The 25,265-nt window shown below is 44.9% G+C and overlaps 2 protein-coding genes across 5 annotated transcripts in view; one reads left to right on the top strand and one right to left on the bottom strand.

The window, feature by feature from the left end:
* LOC144888366 (uncharacterized) overlaps nt 1-769 on the bottom strand; it is a 57,226-nt gene extending 56,457 nt beyond the window's left edge. For 3 of the 4 annotated variants that reach the window (XR_013620960.1, XR_013620959.1, XR_013620961.1), the window contains exons 1-3: nt 604-711; nt 300-512; nt 139-200 (exon numbers count right to left, since the gene is read on the bottom strand). The gene's annotated coding sequence lies outside the window, so the exon portion shown is untranslated. Of the gene's footprint in view, nt 1-138; nt 201-299; nt 513-603 lie in introns of all 4 variants that reach the window. The other variant, XM_078766072.1, reaches the window with a different exon arrangement.
* LOC137418790 (putative serine/threonine-protein kinase MARK-C) overlaps nt 1-25,265 on the top strand; it is a 137,027-nt gene that overhangs the window by 91,814 nt on the left and 19,948 nt on the right. The gene's annotated exons all lie outside the window — the stretch shown is intronic.

Here is a 25,265-nt window from a genome sequence, read left to right as displayed (position 1 = left end):
AGTTTTAAAGTGGCAGTTCTAGTTATTATTATTATTATTAGTAATAAATAAAAGAAATTTCAATTCACATGTACTTAGTGCCATTCACATGTGCAGGGAGTTGAATATGAATAAACAGGGAGTTAAATAATTAATTACCTGGGATGGTCTTTGATTGCTGCCCTGAACAAGACATATCCACGTGCACTTCATCAGTAATACTGTGGGGGGCGACAAACACTCGTTTCAACCCCTCATCTCTGTTTATGTTTTTATTCGTGGTTAATACTGTAAGATGGTTCCATTTAACACCAACATACCTTTCAAGTAAGTCTTGTAAGAATGTGGAATCATTGGGTAAATTTGTTGGGGATGACGGCTTCCACATTGGGGGTAAAATGCAGGAATTTAAATCATCAGGAAAGGCTTGACAAACAAAATGGAATTCATCCAACACTTAATTTAAGGCAAGCCACTCTATGTGGAGATCGTCGGCACAACGATCTGTTTCACTTATGAGGAATTGTGAAATGCTGGAAAAAAAATAAAATAATAATAATTAGTTAAATCATCAATTATATACAGGACTTTCAATAAAAAAAGTATAACATTATCTGAACTCACCAATATTGAGAGGGGTCGAAATCTCCTTCATCGAAGGAGGTGTTCGCCATTAGAAACAAAAATCTTCACCCCAGGCTCCACCAAAAACGAAGTGTGAACGGTTTAAAATCCTTGACTTTTTAAAGGCTGGTTTGGGGAAGTTAGCCAACACCAAACAGCTGCTTCTGTTTTGAGGAAGTGTCTTGTTTTAGGGAAATATTGTGTAACTGCTTGCTTGTAACTCCAGTTTTTGAGGAAGTGATTTTTTCCCCACGCACCATATATGGGAAATTTCTTTTTGGAATATATGGGAAATTTCTTTTTGGAATATATATAAAATGAGTAAAGTAACAACTGACGTATATATTAATCAAACTAATCGTGATAAACTAACATCTTGTATCCAAAATAGAAAACCTTGTACAATTAATGTTCGTACAATTCAAAGAAAGGGTGATATGAGAATTAGTTTTTTGCTCACAAAAGTGCAGGAGGAAAAACTAAATAGTGCCAGTTCGCTTAGTTTAAAAATGTCAAAACCTATGTTGAAGAATTATTCACTAAAGGAAATAACAGGAGGATTTCTTCCACTTCTAGCCCTAATCCCCCTAATTGCCGGCGCTGTAGGTGCAGCGGGGGCAGTGACGGGTGGTATTTCAGCGGCGGAAAAAGTTGCTAACGAAAGGAAAGCCCAACTAGCAACCCAAAAATAATTGGAAAGACATAAGGCGTTGGAGAAAGAAGTTAGTGGAAGTGGTGTCATTGTAGATTTTGCTGTAAGGCTTGAAAGTCTGCCTGATAGAGCGAGATCGTTAGTCAGAGATATGCTTTCTTCTATCGCACTGGCAGGTGTAAAACTAACTAAAAGAGGTAATAGATTATATATCTTTCTCCTAAATAAAAAGAAAATTTATTTTCGAAAATAAAATGGGGAGTGGTTTAAACATTTTGGAAAGAATACAACGTCAAATAGAGAACTCGATAAATATTGCAAACAGCTAAACCTCAATAATGTATGTATTTGTATGAGGGATGAATTACCAAAGTTGTCTAAAAATGCAAAGAATATCATTATGAATTTAGAAGATAATAATGGGAATGGGTCTCATTGGTCTTGTATTTATCATGGTCATGAAAAGGTTTATTTTGATAGCTATGGACTTCCACCACCTCTTGAAGTAATTAAATTCCTACTGAAGGGGAAGAGTGTTTGTCAAACGTTTCAAATCCAAGAAGTAAATTCTAAATGTTGTGGTCAATTATGTTTATACGTATTATTTCACCTCAACAATAAAGAAAAGTTTTCTGATATTATTTTTACTCTTACTTAAAATGACCTACGTTGGAAAAGACGGTTCTATCTTTAGGAGATCTCAAGAGACGACTGTTGATTTATCAAATTATTATACAAAAGCCCAGGTTGAACGGCAGAAATATAATACAGGCAAAAATATTAATATGAAAACTAATTATAAATTAACCAATTATCCGAATCCCACAGATGACAATGACTTGGTGAGATTGGGTGATGTAATGCGATATATATCCCGAAAGAAAACGGCATATTTTGATAAACAAGTAGAAATTACAGTCACAACGCCCGGTTCTCCAGACCATACACCTTTCCTTAAAAATTAAATTAAATTAAAAGATAATTAAATTTAGCGCACCACTTACAATTAAACTTTTAAAGAGGGGAATATTGTTAATATGGTAATTGATAAATGGGGGTGTGATATGCCTGATTTGGGGTATAATTGGCTCTTTTCAATAAACTCAGATGACCTGCAAGATTTTATTTACTTCCGTAAAGAAGACTATTACCCCCTTGGTGATCATAATGAAGTATGTGGAAACACAATTAGTAGCCAACTAATACATGAGTTAAGAAATAAAAAAAGATATGACTGCATAGCGATGGTTTGCTTGATAAAGACGCAAGACAACTGGGTAACTATACAAAGTCAGGGAATACAAACAGATTTGGTGGTGGGAAGATGGAACCGTGTTATCTGTCATAGTATTAATCTCAACTTTCTTTCAAAATCATAAATGGTTACTTAATTAGAAATTATTTAATTTCAAATTATTTTTTTATCAATTCTATGTATTCACTCCTCAATTCTTGCCGCCCTTACCACCTCTTCTATTGTTGCGTCTACTTCCTCCTCTTCTTTTGTTGACCTTGTACCCTTGCCCCTGCTTCCTTTGCTACCATTGGTGTTGTCTCTTTCCCTTCTTCTACTACCTTTCCCCCTTTTGTCATAACAGAATGTGTTACTGCCACCAGTGGCATCCTTCCCCCTGCCCATTCCTCTTCTATTACTGTTACCTTCCTTTCACTTGCTACCATCTCTCCTATTACTCGGCCGGCTACTACCTTTACTGGCCCTTCCCTTACTTCCACCGCACTTATACCCCTTACCCTTGCTACCATTTCCCTATCATGCCTTGCCATCATTTCTACAAATGTCTCCCCTTCCCTCTTCTCCCATTCCTCCTTCATCTTCTCCCATTCCCCCTTCATCTTCTCCAATTCTTCCTTCATCGTCTTCCATTCCTCCCTCTCCTTTTCCTCCCTTTACTCCTTCTCTTCCTCATCCCTTTTTACCCTTAGATTTTAGAGCATCTCCCCAGAGTACATTATACATATATTGTTGCGGATCTCGTCGTCGGCCTTCTCCCCTTTACCAAGAGGGGGTTGATCCCCTTGTCTTTGACTGGCCGACGGGATCCGGAGCGATAACGTTCCTTCCGGACGGCGTTAGGTCGGGTCGTAAGCCGAATTCTTATTACCTAATTACTAACGCCGGCCAGGAAGCAAGGAGATAACTCCCGCCTGAATCACGGTTATAGGTGGAAACGCCGAGCGGTTAGCGAACCGTGATCTGAGCCGTTAGCAAAGACTAAACCCGATTCAAGCGGTTCCTAATCGTGCCACGTTTACCCAATGGAGAAATCACTAAAACGGTCGAATTAAGAGGGAACAGGAATAACAAGCAATTTATTACACAATGTACAGTGAAGAAGAAGAAGCAGAATACACAGTGCAGCCTTAAATAACAGTCTTAACTTATCCCTGGACACGGGCCCGTTTCACACTCAGACTCACACGGGGTTGCAGATGGTCAGGGCGATGGTCTGAGGATGGCGTCCACAGCTCGCTCCGGTCCCCGATTCGCCCCGCGAAGAAGATGGTAGACGGCAGGCAAGCTCTCCGCGTGTCGTTGGCGTGGATCGGACAATTATATGGGGATCAGTAAGCTGGGCTGGCGGTTACTTCGCGGCTCACGGCCGCGTACGTAATAGATAAAGCGGGCTTTATATGCGTTCCCAATATAGTTCAATAGGCGCTCCCCAATGCAAGTTCGATAGCATACGTCCTCGTACAAGGCGTGTATCCGCTGCAAATTCTCTTCCAATGAATCCTTATAACAGCGCCTCTCCCAACCAGTCCTTATAACAGCGCCTCTCCCAACCAGTCCTGTTGCGCACGAGTCCTTTTGCAATGCCAATCCTCTCATACCAAATGCGCTCAAGTCCTTACAATGCAGCGAGAGTCCTAACGAATCCTCTCAAGTCCCTCTGCGAGTCCTTTCAATAAGTCCTCTCAAGTCCTGTTACAGGGCTTTGTGCGCTGGGTTATATAGGGACGCCCAGCGAACCCCCTGGGACCTCTAGCCACACCCTTCCCACGCCCTGTCAGGCCATGTCACCTCAGCCCTGATTGGCTGGTGGCCCTTACCGTCCTCCCTGCTGCCGATCTCGACCCTTCTCCACCCCCCTTTTCGGGCCTACCTCGTGTCCCCTGACTTGTGAACAACCAAAGTGATGGTGCAATGGCCAAAAAGGGAAAGAAAGAATACTCCCCAACGAGGTGGAATTTGGAGGGTGGAGGAAAAATGGAAGGACCTAACTCTTATTTGTTTTACACAACACAGGTGATTTACTAGGGAAATGGCCTTATTCTAAACACATACTATGACATAACTAATGTTCTAATGGGCCTACGTGTTGCTTGTGGACTAACTATGGGGTGCAACCTTTAACCTTTAATGATGTTACCTGTGTGCATTCTCAAAACTGCAACACTGCACCCCTCCTTCGCCAGGCTCGTCCCTGCGCCGAACCACACATGTGAGAACAGCCGGCTTAAAGCAAGGGTCAGGACTACTTTTTAACTTATAGTCAGGTTCATTATGTTCAGATTTATAATTTCGTTCTTTTTTTGTGGAGATTAGCAAACCTATATATTTTTGGAAAGCTTATAGCACCAGGAATCCGAAAAACCATGTTTCCATTTGCGCAAATTTTTCTTTGGCGGCCATATTGGATTTTCAAAATGGCCACCATCGGAAACCTATTTTTCGCGATATCTCAACATCCGAACCACCTAGAGTGCTGATTCCAACACCTATACCCACATTTTTGGGGATGAGGAATCACATGAAGCCATCTAAAATAATCTACACCTACCCTGGGATACCAGGTGGCAGCCTACAGCGGATTTTCAAGATGGCCGCTTTCAGGAAACATGTTTTTTTCTGAATATGTATACCACATTGAGTGATGTTTCGCCTCAGTACAGTCATAGTCATAAATGGGATCATTTCAACATGTTCAGTTCATGTACATGGAAAGTCATTATATCAGACCTAATAGTTCATTTAAAATAAACCTCATGAAGCTCACAATTACTTACCTGTTGTCGTTTTATATATTTGCAGGTCTTGAGAGAAGATGAGTGAAGTTACGACTCAGCCCACACAGTGGCAGCACTGCATAATTTGTCAAACCGCTTCAGCAAAATATGGAACGCTTGTCCAGCAGCCCAAACCGGACTCGTTTGAACACTTGCTACAAACCCTTAATGATAGAGCAGCCTACCATGATGGAAAATATGTTAAAATTCACAGTCGCTTAAAGGATGAAACAAGTGAAAGTCTGCAATTCAATAATGCAGTTTGGCATCGTATCTGTTATTCAAATGCAGCCAACAAAGAGAAGGTACATCGTGCCAAAGACCGCCATCAATATCACATTTCAGCCGGCTCCTACACAGAGAAAAAACGTGGACAAAAGCGAAAAAGCACAGAACTGGACGAACCATCAACTTCCACCACCAGTCCGTTTACACGTTCTGCAACAGCTCCATTCATTAAGGAACATTGCTTTTTCTGCCAGGAAGATAACGAGCAAAAATTGTACACATTGAGAACAGAAAACGGTGGGAAAGCATTACACGATGCTGTGGAGCTGTCTGGAAATCTCACCCTGCAAACTAGGTTAAACACATCCATCTCACCCACTGATGCACATGCAATCGATGTTCAATACCACAAGTCATGTTGGACAACAAATGTATTCCATGTGTTACGTACCAAGGATAACAAGGGAACAACAGAGAGAGGTCATCCGTTTCAAACATCATGTTTGATTGAGTTGATTAGCCTTGTCGACTGTCAAACTCAGAATAAACAATACTTATCCATGGCACATATTGAAACAACATACATCAACTTGCTTGGTGGCACAGATGCATTGGCGCACCACTTCCCTGCATATAGTAGACACTGGCTCAAGGAGAGAATTCTTCTAGAACTACCACACGTAACGTCTGTTAGGCAAAAGGACAGGAGAAAACCTTCTGTTCTTTACTCCCCAGATGCATGCGAATCCGATATGGTTCAGTCTGCCATGATAGAAAGTGAAGTAGACGATCTGAATATTATCTATAAAGCAGCAAAGGCATTGCGCAGAATTATCAAGAACTTCCACCAACAGGAAAACTCATCCAATGCTATACAGGTCACTAGCAGCACAGATGATGTTCCAGCAGCACTCCACGCAATGATCAGATGGGTTATGGTGGGGCCAACAGAAACACTAGAAACTGAAAAACGAACCACTCACGTTAACAGAGAAGTACTCACTGTTAGTCAGATGCTATTGGGTGGATTCAAATCTGACAAGAGCCCTGGGTACTTCCATTGAGAACTCAGGTATTGATGACGCGTGGATAGAGGCCGACCTCTACGGACCTTCAACAACAAGGCAGATCCTGAGATGTTCGCATTACAAACGCACTCTCCGTGCTCATATTTATTCATATATAGCACTTTATGAAATGGCGCTGGACCTGTTCTTCAAAGATTATCCACAGTTGAAAGCCGTTTGCTCAGATATGTCAGAAGAAATAGACGAGGCATGTTCAGAAAAGGACAAGTTCACCAAAGCCACAAGTGTGAAAGAAGCCAACACAAAACTGTTGAATGTCATCACTACAGCTGATGTTGTGAACATATTCAAGACTTGGGAAACAGAACAATCCAAAAAAGCCATGTTCAAGTCCTTGATGAATTACCTGCATCGAGTGGAGACAATTCTGTTCTTTGTGGAAGCTTCTCGGGACGCAGATCTCAAACTCCACCTCGAATCTGGTGAGGCACTCAGCAAGCTATTTTTCTCCATGGATCGTATCAAATACAAACGTCTTTGGCCGCGATACATAGCAGATATGTATGACCTGAGGAAGACGCATCCGGCCACATACAGGGAACTCGAGAATGGAAATATCTCAGTAACGAAATCTAGCATCCCCTTTGTATCAATCGGTGCAGACCACGCTTGTGAACAGGAAAACAGAGCAATGAAGGTTCATTCTGGACTTCCAGGCATCTCCAATAATGCCAATGCAAGGCAGAGATTCTTTATGGCCTCTCCAGAATTGTCACGGCTGACCAGAGAATTCAAAGATCAGTTCGACACCAAAACAGACAAAGTGACAGAACACCACGAACTTAGTCCGAGGGCAGTGAATCTGAACAATGCAGCGGTTGAAAAGATCAAGGCTGCTATCATGAGTCATGGCAATCCATTTACCACAGAAGGAAATAGCATATACAACTTGATCACACATGCCTATGTCCCAGAGGAGCACACGTCACAAATCCTGAATATCGACAACATTGGTCAACACTTGTACGAAGAGTATGTTGATGAAAGAATCAACGGAACAGTCAGCTTATTTGCAGCCGTGAAAAAAGAAAACAACACGATGTACTTGTCTGGTGTGAAGAAGACCAAGATCATGCTCAGGGACAAGTCAGTCGACTTGAAGGAAACAAAAGACTTGTATGGAAGGCTGATGATATTGACAAAATCAAGCCGTGATGTTGACCAGAAAGACGCAATAGGCAACTACGAATTCACCCTTACACCTCGCGCCTTGTTCGCACCAAACGGTGACCTGCTTCCTTGCCTTGACAAGTCAAAGTTAATCCATCTCCTTGTGAAACATGGAGACTTAGCTCCGGGTGACTTAGCTCCGACCTCAAGTCCTCAAGCTCAAGTCCATAACTCTGCAGCTATGAAAATAGCAGTAGTCGACGCCATGGTTCTTGTACAGAAATTGTCGACAAAACCAGCTGCAACAGTAACCGTTGAAGATCTCAGTGTCAGCTTTAATACCAGATTGATGTCACTGACAAGACATTTTGACGAAGTTATCCTCGTGTTTGATACTTACAAGGCCGATTCGTTGAAGCAAAGCACAAGACAAAAAAGACGAGGGGGGCACAATCCAGTCCAGTACCAAGTGAAGGACAATACCAAGATCCAACACATCACCATGAAGCGGTTCTTGTCACACGATCAGACAAAGTCAGATTTGGCAGAATATCTGGCTGAGAAAACGTTGGAGTACAACAGAGATGCCTCCAAGCTGATAATTATATGTGCAGCAGGAAAGGCCAAGAGTAACAAAGGCGTGCATTTTGAAGACAATAATCATGAGGAGGCAGACACTCTGATGATTCACCAAGCAGTGCTGGCAACTCGCCGCAATCCCAACGCAGAACAGCTTACCTTCTTCTCTCCTGATACGGATGTCCTGGTCTTGGTCATAGCTAACTATGATGTTCTGCTCAAAAACACTGCTGTCTCCCTTGTGTCGGGCCTTGTGCAAGTACAACCATTCTGGAACAATCTTGGCGTCGAAAAGGCCAAGGCATTGCCTTGTAGAAAATCCGCTGTAGGCTGCCACCTGGTATCCCAGGGTAGGTGTAGATTATTTTAGATGGCTTCATGTGATTCCTCATCCCCAAAAATGTGGGTATAGGTGTTGGAATCAGCACTCTAGGTGGTTCGGATGTTGAGATATCGCGAAAAATAGGTTTCCGATGGTGGCCATTTTGAAAATCCAATATGGCCGCCAAAGAAAAATTTGCGCAAATGGAAACATGGTTTTTCGGATTCCTGGTGCTATCAGCTTTCCAAAAATGTATAGTTTTGCTAATCTCCACAAAAAAAGAACGAAATTACATAACAAACCTGACTATTAGTGTGACACTCAGGTGTGGTTTCCCCTCTACATTTACTCTACCACCCTGTGTGTGACAGTTTTACAACACTAAATATGTCCCACCTACTGCGTTGTGTACTATTCTAACAGACTCACGCCCACAATTAACCGAATTACGGAAAGAATTCCCAAACTATACATAAAGCCAGTGGGAAGCATGTTATTTACAAGACACTAATTATTTCCAATGCTATAACCCAGGACCTGTTATTTTATGGGAAGAAAGTTGGAGAAATTTGAGAGGAACCAACAAACACAATGCACTGCACCAATACACACCATATGCAAGAAATTCACAAAAATGCACAGTCATGCACAATTACAAAAACAAAAAGGCACCATAATGCACCATAATGCACAATCATGCACAATCACATTTTATAATTAATCAATGATGCATTGTGCTTGCTGGGCCGCCGCATCTTCTTGCTTCGTCTTCAGTGTGCCGTAATAAACTTAAAGATCTTCTTTCCTGACACACCAAAGGAAATAAATAAAAGGCACAAACTGTGTCCGTTTTATTGTAGCCCAGCAGGGCCAACTTAGGTGGTCCGACTGCTTGACATTGATGCCACTTAAGAACAGTGGTCCGCAAGTTAGATAATGTTGCTGGCAGCAAAGGTCTGCTCCAGTAAAGGTGCCAGGCCACAGAACGTGTGGTCCATATGTGTATTGATGCAGGCAGCAGGTAGCAGAGTGCGGCACAAAGGTGGCAATGTGCCGCCGCACCGCTCAGGGTCCCTGCACACTCCCCTCAACAAAAAGATGGGTCCATGGGTGGGGAGGAAAGACAAAGCAGAGAGTTAAGCGAGGGCAAGGGCGCAAGGGTACACATCAATACAAGGTAATGCGACATGAGGAGCACGGGCGAGCGGGCGGAGAAAGCACGTCCCTAGCCGTTCGTCACCCCCCATGTCAGCCTACACTACCCTTGCCCCTCCCCGTATTTACACTTTACTTTTTACAAATTCCGTCGCTACCGTCTTGTCTCCCATATCTCCTCTAATTCCAAATTCGTCATCCCAATCCCTCCCAAGAAGGAAGAGATGGAATACGCACAATGTCTCATCACGTCATGATGCGTCTTTCATTCCAAATATTTGATCTCAAAACCTGGTGTGGAGTCCTGTCACCTTGGTGAGTGGATGCGGATGGTGCGAAGAGATTTCATCCTAACTATACTTCTAATTGACATTAACTCTTTACACTACCTGGGGTCTTGCCCTGCCAATCCAATTGGCCTTCTTTACTCTATGTGGTTCTAAAAACCGATTCCCATTGACCCTCCCTGTGGTGCTCTTCCAATTTGGGGTCTCACTCCCCCCATTTTTCAATACTGTGCCTTTGCACAATTTCGGGGCTGGGTCGTGTGGCTCTACCAGCAGGTCTACCTATCTGCACACCTCCGCCACTGAAGTCGCCACCCGAGCTTGCCTAGCTCCTTATAACTACCCTACACTGGGGAAAGCCCTCCTGGCTCTCACCCCACTAATGCCCTCTCTGGCATCGGGCTACCCGGGTCCTCTCGTAGGATCCTCGGGCCCCATTGAACTCTACTCTGAACTCGAACTGGCTCCCAGAGCCTACCTGCGGCCTCACCTGGCCAACAGACTACCAGTGGCGGAGTGCTCATTTAACCATACTCACCAATTAAGCCCACACGCCCAGCCATTCCACTCACTCATGCACCCCTCAAAGCAACAACTTGCTACTCCCTGCACCACAGATGTCAATATCCAAACAATTTGCCTAAACCCTCTACCTAACTTTAAACTACCCGCCCTGGGTATCCGTGAAGGGGTCCATCTCTCCCCCATTCACTCCTTCGCACCATGCACTCCACACTACTCATTCTACACTACTCACTCCACACCATTTATTCCACACTCTTGCTATCTCCCACTTGCACACCATGCAAGTCCATTCACTCAACACCATTACACTTGTCTTCAATACACCATTCATACATCACTTCTGGGCATTCCCGACCATTGCCTCATTTCACCAAGCTCAATCATAATTATTGCCTCATTCACTCAGATTTTCCCACGCTCAATGCCTCATTTCCTCAATAACCATACCACAAACATTCTCATTCAATTCCTCATTTCATCAAGCTCAATCATAATCATTGCCTCATTCGCCCAGATTTTCCCACGCTCAATGCCTCATTTCCTCAACAACCATACCACAAACACTCTCATTCAATTCCTCATTTAAACGATACCACAAACACACTGCATCATCTAGCTAGCTACTGCCCTCTAATACTTGTGCTTTCCCCATCATCCCTTACACTACGCACATCCCTCGTCATTATCATCCAACTACTCTACTACGTCCCCACTACCGGTACAAATGGCACTACTTAAATCTTGTCCCTATGGTCACTCTAGATCCCTAACAATTATCCTATCCCACCCTGGCTAGTTCTCACTGCCAACCCCATAAACTACTGCTCCTTTGCCCCCAATGTGAGGGATGGTAGAGCTACCATCCCTCTACATCGGGCACCATTTCCAAACACTATCATCATCCGTCCATTACACGAAGACCCTCTCGGTGCTGCAATGCATTTTTACTGCTCGGCTTCGCAAGGCCGAGCAATGCATGCGGGTGGTCTGTCTACTGTTGGTTTGGTCCGTCCGGCATGTTCGATTCAGGGGAGGAGGTTTTGTTGGGCCAAGGCTCCAGGCACCATCTCTACGCAGTGCTTTTCGCTCCCATGCGCGATGGCCCAGCCTTCCCCGGCCGAAGTGCCACCACCACGAGGGGGAGCTGCTCCGACCCCTCCTACCTCCCCTTGAACCGGGCCGATCGCCTTTACGATGCGGCACCGACCATACAGGGCGGGCGGGGCCCGGCAGGGATCGTGCACGCCACCGCGGCAACGATCCCCGCCGGTCCCCGCTGCACACCAAGCCCGTCACGCACCGAGTGTTCGCGTCGGCTATACGTCGCGCTAAACACTGCCCCGGTCTGCGTCGATGCTTGCGTCGCATTCTCACACCCACACCTCGCGACCCACTCAGCACTCGCACACCAAGGCGCTCCCGCGCCTCCCATCCACTCCACACATTTCGTGACACCCTCTCCTTCTACGTATTCATGTGTGCATTCATCCTTGCACACCGTACTCGCACCGTTCGCACACTCCATCACCACACATCCTCGCGCACACCCTGGCACACTCATAACACTCGTGCACTCCATGACACACTTTTCTTGCGCACATCCTGGCGCACACTCACCCGTTACCTCCCCAGTAACTACCACGGGTGTGTACTCCTGCACACACCCACTCAGCGCACACTTACCCATGGGTGTGCACTCTGCACACCCAATCACGCGCTCCGGTGTGCACTCTCGCACACTCCACAATCGCACACGCTGTCGCACTCGTCCCACTCACACTCCGTCATACATTCGCGCTCCGGCGCACACTCCCTTCACACACGCGTGCCATTTGCTCTCGTACATCGCACCCCGGACTTTTCACGAGCGCCCGGGTTACGTCGCGATCCCAAGCGCGCGAAAAATCTTTTCCCGCCACACACTTTCGCGCCAAACCTTTTCGCGCCATCCACACCCCTACTCACCTCCGGGATTCTCTTCTCCTCCAACCGCACCTGCAAACTTTCATTGGGGTTAGACAGCACGACATCCCGATGCGAACACGTACTTTGAGGACATTCCAACTTTTCCTCCCATTTAATTTCTGCGTCTGCCGTCTCTTCGTCCCCAATTTCCACTATAATTTCTTTTTATTTTCTGAGCCCAACGACCGCCGGCGCGCTTAAAATGTTTTCTTCTAATTCTGCGGCCGTCGGCTTTTCTATACCCCGTGTCGCTATTTCTATTCCCGTCATTTTGACCGCTCTGCTCCAACTCGCTTCCCACGTGCTTCTCGCATCGCGCTACCCCGTCGCGTACCAATGGGACCTTCCCGCTCGACCTGCGGTCTATGTCTTTCTCTATTTTTTTTATTTGGCCACCCATTCCCTTTATTTGGCCACCCATCTTGTTTTCAAATTGATTTATGTTACCCCTTACTTCTTCCCTCATTTCTTTCATTTCCTGGGTGGATTTGTCCCCCATTTCCTTCAATTGGCCCCCCATTCCCTTCAATTGGCTATCCATTTGCCCACTCATTCCCTTTAAGCTATCCTCCGTTTTAGCCACAAAGGCCATCATGTGGGTCACAAATAGGCCCCAGTCTACTGGCGCCGCCGGCTCGGCTCTCGCCGCCACGTGCGACGCGCCGCCATTTTCCTCCTCTGCTACCTCCACTGCTGTACCCTCATCGGCTTTCTCCATTGCCAACTGTACTTCCCGGGGGTCCTGGGTTATTGTTTCCTCCTCTAATACCTCATCTATCTCCTCATTTACCCCCACCGGCATCCGACCGCCTTGGCTATCCATGGCACGAATTAAAATTTAGATGTTAATGCTAAATTTGGGTCGCTCATAATTTTGAGTGCGTTAAGCGCACTTCGGGTCAAATCCCACTCCCTGACGCCAATTGTTTTTTTTTTTTGTTTTTTTTGTTTTTTTTGTATACAAGATCGAGGCTCGTGAAAGAGCGAACATTAATCACACATAAAGACAAACAGACACACAAAACAAATAACATCGGGAGCGGTAGACAAGATGGGGAGAGAGGGGGAAGGACACAAACACAACATTTGAGAGCAGGGACCGAGAGACATGGAGACATCGAGAGAACTGTGGGAGGGAGAGGGCTTTGGGAGGGAGGCATGGGAAGGGGGGGGGGTGGGAGAGGTATAAAACATATGGACACTGCCAAGACTTCCAGGAAAGAAGTTGGAATTTCAAACAAGGTGGATCTGGGGTGAATTAGTGGGGGTAGAAAAGATCAAGGTTTTGGATGGGGGAAGATAAGAGATGGTGGTGAACAGCTGTTTTGAAGACCTGGAGGGAGGAGTGTGATTGAAGTGAGTGTGGGAGTTTGTTCCAGAGGCGGGAGAAAAGAGGAATGAAAGAGTGAAGGTGAGCAGAGAGCCGAGATTTTGGCAGTTTAACCATCAGAGGGTGGCTGGCAGATCTTGTGCGACCTGTAGGAATATTTGGGGGACAGAGCACAGAGAGAGCTGGGGGAGCAAGGCCGGAGAGGAGTTGGTAGAAGACAGAAAGACCACCTACCTGCCTGCGGTGAGTTAGTGAAAGGCCCTCAGAGATAGCTTCATCGCGGGAGATTCCAATGATTCTGAAAGCTTTGGATTCAACAGCGTGAAGCCGAGCCAGGTGTGAGGCAGGAGCACCAGCCCATAGGGGAGAACAGTATTCCATTGAGCTGCGGATGAAAGCCTTGTATGTGGTGAGGAGCTCAGGTGTGCCTAGGAAGGACTTCGCACGACGGAGGATGCCCAGTCGGCGACTGGCTTTGGAGGCCAGCTTGGAAATGTGGTTTTCCCAAGAAAGATCATGGCAGATGGTGAGACCCAAAAGCTTGAGCGACAGAACTTCTTGGAGAGGATTGTTGAGAAAGTAGATGGGAGGGTTGCCCAGTCGATCTTTTCGGAGAGACATAGTAAGAGTGTGAGATTTGTCAGGATTGAAAGACATGTTCCACATGTTTGACCAGTCTGTGATTTTGTCCAGGTCTTCAGAGAGTGAGGAGGCTGCAGACTGCCGATCTGAGGGAAGAGGAATGGAGCGGCAGAGAGTGGAGTCATCAGCAAAGAGATACAGAGGATTTTCCAGAGAGTCGGAGAGATCATTGATAAAGACCAGAAAAAGCACAGGGCCCAGCACACTTCCTTGGGGAACTCCAGCCTGAACGGGAAGGGGAGATGAGAGAAATCCATTCAGGGCCACACGTTGACTATGACCAGAGAGGAAGTCCGCAAGCCATGCATGGAGATTTCCATGGATACCATAGGAGGAGAGTTTGGGGAGCAGAGCTGGGTGCCAGACCGTATCGAAGGCACGTGATATGTCAAGGGAGACAGCTCTGATTTCCTGTTTGGCATTGAGGACCTCCATCCATTGTTGAGACAGCAGAAGCAGCATGTCCAGAGTAGAGTGACCTGGTCTGAAACCAAATTGATGATCAGAGATCAAGCCATTGGAGAAGAGGAAAGATTTCATATCCGAAGCAATGATGGATTCCATGACTTTGCTGATAATTGGGAGCAGGCTGATTGGTCTGTAGTTGCAAGGATCTGTTTTTGCACCTTTTTTGTGTAAAGCGGTAATGTTTGCTGATTTCCAGGATGCTGGCAGATGACCTTGAGCAAAGGATAGGGTGAAAAGAACAGAGAGAGGGTGAGATAGAGCGGCAGAGCAGGATTTTAGGACCCGTGGGCTGATGCCATCTGGTCCAGTTGCAGAATCAGAGTCGAGGTTTGACAAAAACTCCTCCACCTTGTCAGGAGAGAAGGTCACAGAGTCCAGGAGCAGTTTGGTTCGACTGGGAAAGGTGGGAACAGAGAGAGATGGGTTTGGGACTAAGGATTTTGAGGCAAACACAGAGTTGAGGCATTCGGCTTTGTCACGTGTGATGTCAACTGTGTGGCCATTTGAGGTAAGGGAGGGGATGGAGGGGGAACAAACACCAGAAACGGATTTGACCAGACGCCACCAGGATTTGGAGGAAGGAGACAGGTTTGAGAGTTCATTCTTGAGTGAGGAGAGATAGTGCTTCCTGGCACTCCTGAGGGTAGACACACACTTGTTCCGAGCTTGGTGGAAGGAACTGAGATTTCCTTCAGTTGGATTAGCCTTCCAAGAGGCAAAGGCAAGTTGTTTCAGGGCAACTGCCTCACCACAAGATTCAGTGTACCATGGACGGGAGGAAGGGTAAGACAACTGAAGGCGAGATGGGATAAATCTGTGCATGAGAGAGATCAGTTTGCTTTGGAAGAATTCCCAGGAAGAATTGATGTCAGAGGCAGTGGAGATGGGAGACCAATCCAGACGATTGATGGCTGCTTGAAGACCGTCCCAGTCGGCCTGAGTGAAATGCCAGACTCGACGACGCTGAGGAGGCTCTCTGAGAATGGCCAGAGAGATGTCCACTTTGACAAGCACATGATCAGAAGAACCGATTGGAGCAGAAGAAGAGCAGCAGACATTAGCAGGGAAGTTAGTCATAACCAAGTCTAGAAGAGAAGATACTCCATTGGCTGAGATCTGGGTCGGGAAATTGACAGATTGTGTCAATCCCAGTGAGTCACAGAAGTCCTTTGCTGAGGTGCCATGACTGGTGAGAGAGGAACCCACACCCAACCAGGTGGCATGATGACAATTGAAGTCACCACATATGAGGAAGAGAGAGTTGGGATGAGTGGATAGAAGTTGGTCCATGTTGTCAGACAGTGAAATGTAGATGGAGTCATCACTGTTTGGGGGACGGTACAGAACACATATGAACAAAAGGTGGGAGCGGAGAGGAAGCCGTAGCCAGAGGTACTCCTGGGGGTGAGGAGGAGAGAGGGCAGTGCAAGGAGAGTGAGGAAGAGAGTTTTTGATAAAGATAGCCACCCCACCACCAGGCCGAGGCTCAGGTCTATCATACCGGAGGAGGGAGTAACCAGGAAGAGATATTAAGGAATCAGAGACATCTTGAAGGAGGAAAGTCTCTGTTAAGCAGATCAAGTCTGGATTGTCAGAAGCAACCTGTATGGGGAGATCAGTCAGGTTTGAGCGAAGGCCCCGGATGTTTGAGGTCCATACCGTTAATGAAGAGAGAGGGGGAGCATCGGGTACAGGACAGGGGAGGGGAGGAGTAGGGTAAGATGAAGGATGAGAGGGGGAGGTAGGGAGAGCAGTTGTTAGTGTGTCAGCAATTGCAGAAGAGTTCCAAGACAGGGAAGGATGAGGAGGATGAAAGGTTTGAAGGTGAAGGGATGAGGCACAGAGAGGGGTTGTTTGAGGGGGGGCAGAGGAAAGAAGAAGGTTGGGGGGGGGTGGAGGTATGAGGTAGAAGGGAGACAAAGTGGGGAGGAGGCAGCTTTGAGGAGGAGGGTGGAGGAGGGAGAATTGGAGAGGAAATGGTATGGGGGGAGATTTGAATGGGAGGGGTTGGGGGGGAGTTTTGAAGGGGAGGAGTGAGGGGGGAGTTTAGGAGGGGAAGGGCAAGGGAGGAGTTCAGGAATGGAAGGGCAAGGGGGGAGTTCAGGAGTGGAGGTGTAGGGGGGGAGTTTAAGAGTGGCGGGGCAAGGGGGGAGTTTAGGAGTGTAGGTGCAAGGGGAGGGATTTGGATGGGAGGGGCAAGAGGGGAGTTTAGAAAGTGGATGATTAATGAAAGACGAACATTGAAAACAAATTGGGTTTGTTGTGATTTTCAAGTTAGCAATCCGGTTCAGAATGATGGAGGTGGGATGGAATGAATGTGAATTTAGACCATGTAGCGAGGGAGACGTATAAGATATTGAATTTCTTTTTTTTGAGGTGGAATGAGTTGGAGAGGAAATTGAGAAAAGCCTTTTAAATAGGAAGAAAAACAGCGTGTTGTAAAATACCACTGAGTAAAACACTGAAGGGGAAAGGTTATACATATTTAAATAATATTTAAACAGAACCGTGAACAATCTTATGTGCACAAAAATACCAACGGGGGGAGAGCCGAGAGGGACCACCACGAGTCACGTGAAGGGCAAACGGTGGATGGCAAGGAGTTAATGGGGGTGGGGCGAACAGCACACCTGGACAGAAAATACAGGATGAGTCAACAGTACACGTGGAGAAAGGAAAATAAATGTTTTTGGTTTTTTTTTTGTTTGTTTGGTTTTTGGGGGTGGGGGGGGGGAGGTGGGGATTTAGAACCTTAGACAGAGTATTATGTTTGGGGTAGAAGGGAAAAAAACTAAGAGCCAACAAAACACGATTAAGATAACAAACACCGACGGGGGTACAACTACAAGGCCGCACACGAGGAGCAGAACACGATTAAATAATTACAAGTTACAGGAAATTCAAACCAAAAGTAACAATAATCAAAACAATAACGCATGGACGATAAAATAACGAGTTGAAATTTGACAATCTATCTAGGGAAATGGGGGAGAAACACGTCGGCGAAGAACGAACGAACGAACGAATAAGAATGAATAAACGAATGAGAACAGAGAAGGAAATGTTTTTTTTTGGGATTTTTTTGAGTTGTGATTTACACAAGGAAGCGGGCTATGGGGTGAAAAGATTGGGAAAACAGAGAACGAAAGTTATTGGATCACAAAAACACGGACCGCTGAGAGAAAAACAAAGCCTCAAGGTTGTACAGTGTTCACTGTACAACTACAAGGCCTCAAAACACGACCCGAATTAACACGATTTTCAATACAGGTATGAAAGATTTGCACCGAAAATCTTCGTCGGGAGACAATATATACAGTCATCCCTCGCTATATCGCGGTTCACTTTTCGCGGATTCGGTACATCGCGGTTTTTTCTCGCTAGTATATGTAAAATTATATCGCGGATTTTTCGCTATATCGCGGGATTTTGCGGTATAAATGTATTTTTATATACTATTATTTTAAATATTTTTGTGGTAAAATAAGCATTTTCTAGCCTAAAAAATTAAAAAACGTAAAGAAATAAGAAAAATACAGTATTTAAAACATATTACAAGAAATAAAATACTGTACATAGTGTACAGTAGAAGGGTAGACAAAGAGTCGTGCGTATGGAAAACGCCAGCGTCATCACCTTCATCGTCATCAGTACTGCACAGCTAATTCATCATCATCTTCATCACGCAAGTTGTAGTATTGAAGAGCCGGGGCTCTTGCTTGATACGGACGAAATGACGGGCAAGACACAAACTCGTCCGAGAAGATATTTATTCTCAAAACCAACTCGGGAACACTGAAAAGCCCATTTATCGGGCTGCATTATAAAGCACAACCAGAAACCGAAAGCCACGCCTCTCAAGCGTGGCGTGCTTCGGTGAATCGGTGGTCACGTGATCAACAGGTGTAGCTGATTATACCCGCAAAGCGCGGCACGCTTTAGCGGTCACGTGACCAGCCACTCTCGCGCCGGGAATCCCCGCCGGTGACGTCACCGGCTGGAGCAAGGAGATTCTGATGCTGGTCTTGCTTGGGGAACCCATGGGTAGCTACAGTATCTTCAATGGTGAGTACCCATTAGAATTTTATATGTTGTTAAAATTACGTATGTTTAAGAGTGTAAAAAGTGTTTAAGAGTATAGGAAGTGTTTATAAGAGTATGGGAAAGGTTAATAAGAGTGTGGGGAGTTCATAATGCTTTAAAATATATATATATAAATAAAAAAAATATGGTCGCTACTTCGCGGATTTTCGTTTATCGCGGGGGGTTCTGGAACGTAACCCCCGCGATAAACGAGGGTTCACTGTACACCATAAAATAAATAGTTATAACGAAAATACAAATGGGAACAATTACTTAACTTCGATTTCGATGGATAGCATGGAGAGCTGAGAATAAACGAACCCTCGCCAGCAAGACCGGAAACGGAAGTCCAATAGTGGGATTTAGTGGGATTTAGTGGGTAGTGGGATTTTTGTTTTGGTTTGATAATGGGGGTAGTGGGATTTTTGTGTTGGTTTGATAAATGTGAGTAGTGGGATTTTTGTGTTGGTTTGATAATGGGGATAGTGGGATTTTTGTGTTGGTTTGATTGATAATGGGGGTAGTTGGATTTTTGTGTTGGTTTGATAATGGGGATAGTGGGATTTTTGTGTTGGTTTGATAATGTGAGTAGTGGGATTTTTGTGTTGGTTTGATAATGGGGGTAGTGGGATTTTTGTGTTGGTTTGATAATGGGGATAGTGGGATTTTTGTGTTGGTTTGATAATGGGGGTAGTGGGATTTTTGTGTTGGTTTGATAATGGGGGTAGTGGGAGTTTTGTGTTGGTTTGATAATGGGGGTAGTGGGATTTTTGTGTTGGTTTGATAATGGGGATAGTGGGATTTTTGTGTTGGTTTGATAATGGGGGTAGTGGGATTTTTGTGTTGGTTTGATAATGTGAGTAGTGGGATTTTTGTGTTGGTTTGATAATGGGGTTAGTGGGATTTTTATGTTGGTTTGATAATGTGAGTAGTGGGATTTTTGTGTTGGTTTGATAATGGGGATAGTGGGATTTTTGTGTTGGTTTGATAATGGGGATAGTGGTATTTTTGTGTTGGTTTGATAATGGGGATAGTGGGATTTTTGTGTTGGTTTGATAATGGGGGTAGTGGGATTTTTGTGTTGGTTTGATAATGTGAGTAGTGGGATTTTTGTGTTGGTTTGATAATGGGGTTAGTGGGATTTTTATGTTGGTTTGATAATGTGAGTAGTGGGATTTTTGTGTTGGTTTGATAATGGGGATAGTGGGATTTTTGTGTTGGTTTGATAATGGGGATAGTGGTATTTTTGTGTTGGTTTGATAATGGGGGTAGTGGGATTTTTGTGTTGGTTTGATAATGCGAGTAGTGGGATTTTTGCGTTGGTTTGATAATGGGGTTAGTGGGATTTTTATGTTGATTTGATAATGGGGATAGTGGGATTTTTGTGTTGGTTTGATAATGGGGATAGTGGGATTTTTGTGTTGGTTTGATAATGGTGATAGTGGGATTTTTGTGTTGGTTTGATCATGGGGAAAGTGGGATTTTTGTGTTGGTTTGATAATGTGAGTAGTGGGGTTTTTGTGTTGGTTTGATAATGTGAGTAGTGGGGTTTTTGTGTTGGTTTGATAATGGGGATAATGGGAGTTTTGTGTTGGTTTGATAATGGGGATAGTGGGATTTTTGTGTTGGTTTGATAATGGGGATAGTGGGAGTTTTGTGTTGGTTTGATAATGGGGATAGTGGGATTTTTGTGTTGGTTTGATAAAGGGGGTAGTGGGATTTTCTGTTGGTTTGATAATGGGGGTAGTGGGATTTTTGAGTTGGTTTGATAATGGGGATAGTGGGATTTTTGTGTTGGTTTGATAATGGTGGTAGTGGGATTTTTGTTTTGGTTTGATAATGGGGATCGTGGGATTTTTATGTTGATTTGATAATGGGGATAGTGGGATTTTTGTGTTGGTTTGATAATGGGGGTAGTGGGATTTTTGTGTTGGTTTGATAATGGGGGTAGTGGGATTTTTGTGTTGGTTTGATAATGGGGATAGTGGGATTTTTGTGTTGGTTTGATAATGTGAGTTGTGGGATTTTTGTGTTGGTTTGATAATGTGAGTAGTGGGATTTTTGTGTTGGTTTGATAATGTGAGTAGTGGGATTTTTGTGTTGGTTTGATAATGGGGATAGTGGGATTTTTGTGTTGGTTTGATAATGGGGATAGTGGGATTTTTGTGTTGGTTTGATAATGGGGATAGTGGGATTTTTGTGTTGGTTTGATAATGGGGATAGTGGGATTTTTGTGTTGGTTTGATAATGGGGATAGTGGGATTTTTGTGTTGGTTTGATAATGGGGATAGTGGGATTTTTGTGTTGGTTTGATAATGGGGATAGTGGGATTTTTGTGTTGGTTTGATAATGGGGATAGTGGGATTTTTGTGTTGGTTTGATAATGGGGGTAGTGAGATTTTTGTGTTGGTTTGATAATGGGGGTAGTCGGATTTTTGTGTTGGTTTGATAATGGGGATAGTGGGATTTTTGTGTTGGTTTGATAATGGGGGTAGTGGGATTTTTGTGTTGGTTTGATAATGTGAGTAGTGGGATTTTTGTGTTGGTTTGATAATGGGGTTAGTGGGATTTTTATGTTGATTTGATAATGGGGTTAGTGGGATTTTTATGTTGATTTGATAATGGGGATAGTGGGATTTTTGTGTTGGTTTGATAATGGGGATAGTGGGATTTTTGTGTTGGTTTGATAATGGGGGTAGTGGGATTTTTGTGTTGGTTTGATAATGGGGATAGTGGGATTTTTGTGTTGGTTTGATAATGGGGATAGTGGGATTTTTGTGTTGGTTTGATCATGGGGGTAGTGGGATTTTTGTGTTGGTTTGATAATGGGGATAGTGGGATTTTTGTGTTGGTTTGATAATGGGGATCGTGGGAGTTTTGTGTTGGTTTGATAATGGGGCCAATATGCAAAATGGGTGTCCAAAATTTGGTCTAAAAAATTTAGTCCCTGGTTCCAAATCCCCACTCCTGACTACCAATTGTTGCAGATCTCGTCGTCGGCCTTCTCCCCTTTACCAAGAGGGGGTTAATCCCCTTGTCTTTGACTGGCCGACGTGATCCGGAGTTATAACGTTCCTTCCGGACGGCTTTAGGTAGGGTCGTAAGCCGAATTCTTATTACCTAATTACTAACGCCGGCCAGGAAGCAAGGAGATAACTCCCGCCTGAATCACGGTTATAGGTGGCAACGCCAAGCAGTTAGCAAACCGTGATCCGAGCCGTTAGCTAAGACTAAACCCGATTCAAGCGGTTCCTAATCATGCCACGTTTACCCAATGGAGAAATCACTAAAACGGTCGAATTAAGAGGAAACAGGAATATCAAGCAATTTATTACACAATGTACAGTGAAGAAGAAGAAGCAGAATACACAGTGCAGCCTTAAATAACAGTCTTAACTTATCCCTGGACACGGGCCCGTTTCACACTCAGACTCAGACTCACACGGGGTTGCAGATGGTCAGGGCGATGGTCCGAGGATGGCATCCACAGCTCGCTCCGGTCCCCGACTCGCCCCACGAAGAAGATGGTAGACGGCAGGCAAGCTCTCCGCGTGTCGATGGCGCGGATCGGACAATTATATGGGGATCGGTAAGCTGGGCTGGCGGTTACTTCGCGGCTCACGGCCGCGTACGTAATAGATGAAGCGGGCTTTATATGCGTTCCCAATATAGTTCAATAGGCGCTCCCCAATGCAAGTTCGATAGCATACGTCCTCATTCAAGGCGCGTATCTGCTGCAAGTTCTCTTCCAATGAATCCTTATAACAGCGCCTCTCCCAACCAGTCCTTATAACAGCGCCTCTCCCAACCCGCACTGTTGCGCACGAGTCCTTTTGCAATGCCAATCCTCTCATACAAAATGCGCTCAAGTCCTTACAATGCAGCGAGAGTCCTAACGAATCCTCTCAAGTCCCTCTGCGAGTCCTTTCAATAAGTCCTCTCAAGTCCTGTTACTTTGGGCTTTGTGCGCTGGGTTATATAGGGATGCCCAGCGAACCCTCTGGAACCTCTAGCCACACCCTTACCACGCCCTGTCAGGCCATTTCGCCTCAGCCCTGATTGGCTGGTGGCCCTTACCGTCCTCCCTACTGCCGATCTTGACCTCGACCCTTCTCCACCCCCCTTTTCGGGCCTACCCCGTGTCCCTTGACTGGTGAACAACCAAAGTGATGGTGAAATGGCCAAAAAGCGAAAGAAAGAATACTCCCCAACGAGGTGGAATTTCGAGGGTGGAGGCAAAATGGAAGGACCTAACTCTTATTTGTTTTATACAACGCAGATGATTTACTAGGGAAATGGCCTTATTCTAAACACATACTATGACATAACTAATGTTCTAATGGGCCTACGTGTTGCTTGTGGACTAACTATGGGGTGCAACCTTTAACCTTTAATGATGTTACCTGTGTGCGTTCTCAAAACTGCAACAATATATTCATCTGGATTTTGAGCTACTCTTGTATTTATAATTATTTTTCTCACTATGGGGAACCAATAGGATTTATTGACAGTTTCTAAAAGGGTTTTATCTATCTATAATTCCAGTAATCTCTGTGTGTATGTTTGTATGTATGTATGTATGTATGTATGTTTGTCTGTGACCGCTGTTTCTCGACAACTACCGGTCCGATATACTTGAAACTTGCCAGGTATATTGCTGGGGACCCGAGGATGTGCCTTTTCAAGGTTTCATATTAATCGGAGAAGTAGTTACCGAGCTATGTCCAAAAAACGATTCAACCAATCAGAGAGCAGCGAGCTATCACGTGTGCCGAACGTGGCGAACAGACTCTGCCTCGGACGGCACATTTGAGAGCGTATTCATTTATTTCACGTTGGCAAACTATGTTGGCGTTCAACTATGTTTTAAAACTAATTAAAACTAATTTGCGATTCATCGTAACTGCGATATGCGACCTTCCGGACAGTGAAGACTGCACTTCCGGCAGCCAATCACAGAACGCGTTGTTGCGTAGGCGTGGCCGATGTGAGAGCGAGCCGAGCCGAGCGCGTGCGCCATTACGGTTCGTAATTCGATTTCTTCCGGAGAAAATAATAATTTCTCGATTTCTTATGCGCATTATTTCTCCCAATTCAGTCAGAGCGAAGGGCGGAAGCGAAGAGCGTTGTTTTTTTTGTTTACGGGCGTACGGGCGGGGTAGAGCGTACGGGTAGCGTTTTTTTTTTTTTTTGGCAAGGAACGGGCACCCACGTACGGGCATGCCCTAGTATTTCATAACTTTGAGAAGCTCATTTTAATTTAGTATTTTAAACAAGTCTCTGTTTGTTGGTTTTGTGATGTCAGGATATGGCGAGTTTTTTATTTCAAAATTTCCCCGTTTGTGTTCTAATTCATAGGGGATTAAAAATTTTACTCCTTTTTCTTGCAAATAGCCCTTAATGCAAAAATTAAAATTCTCTTGAAGCCGTTTCATTGCCATTTTATTATAAAATGTAAAAAATAATCATTGTATTGTTACTTATGTGATATTTGTGGTTGAGGATGATGTGGTTGAGCTTGAATGTGGTTGGATGTCAATGAAAGATAGTCTGTTGGGAGCCGTTGGTGAGGTATGTGGATGGACAAAAGGACCACCGAGGCACTCGGAAACATGGTGGTGGGATGATGAAGTTGGAAAGAGGATTGGCGAGAAGAGGAAGAAGTTCAAGGAGTGGCAGAAGGCAATGGGTACGGGAGCAGAAAAAGGCAGCCAAGTTATATGGCAGCCAAGAAGGCTGCAAAGAAAGAGGTAGCAAAGGCGCAGGAGGCATGTAGGAAAATGTTCGGAGAACGCTTGGATTCGGAAGAGGGTCAGAGAGCGGTATTCAGGATTGCAAAGCAGATAGCGAAAGAGAGGTGTGATGTGATGGGGGTGAGTTGCTTGAAGGATGAAGTGGGACAAATCGTTGTGGACCCAGATGGAATTGAAGGAAGATGGAAAAGATATATTAGTCCAGTGGAAAAAGTATGATATTGGGCCGAGGTGTGTTTTTTGGTATATACGTAGTGTGTTCAAAAAGTATCCGACCTATATTTTTCGTGCATAAAAAAAAAGAAGCTAGGGAGGCGTTGATTGGTGCACGTATGTAGGCGATCCTAATGCGCACGCGTGAATTTTTTCCCACCTGCAGAAGCTGTCATTCGACGGCAGACCGCCGATGAGTGAGGACATGTAAGTGAGCGCCGTCGGATTTTCGT

Source organism: Myxine glutinosa, chromosome 12, assembly GCF_964187855.1.
Source record: "Myxine glutinosa chromosome 12, kmMyxGlut1.1, whole genome shotgun sequence".
NCBI lineage: Eukaryota > Metazoa > Chordata > Myxini > Myxiniformes > Myxinidae > Myxine > Myxine glutinosa.
This window is presented reverse-complemented; position numbering and strand designations above follow the sequence as displayed.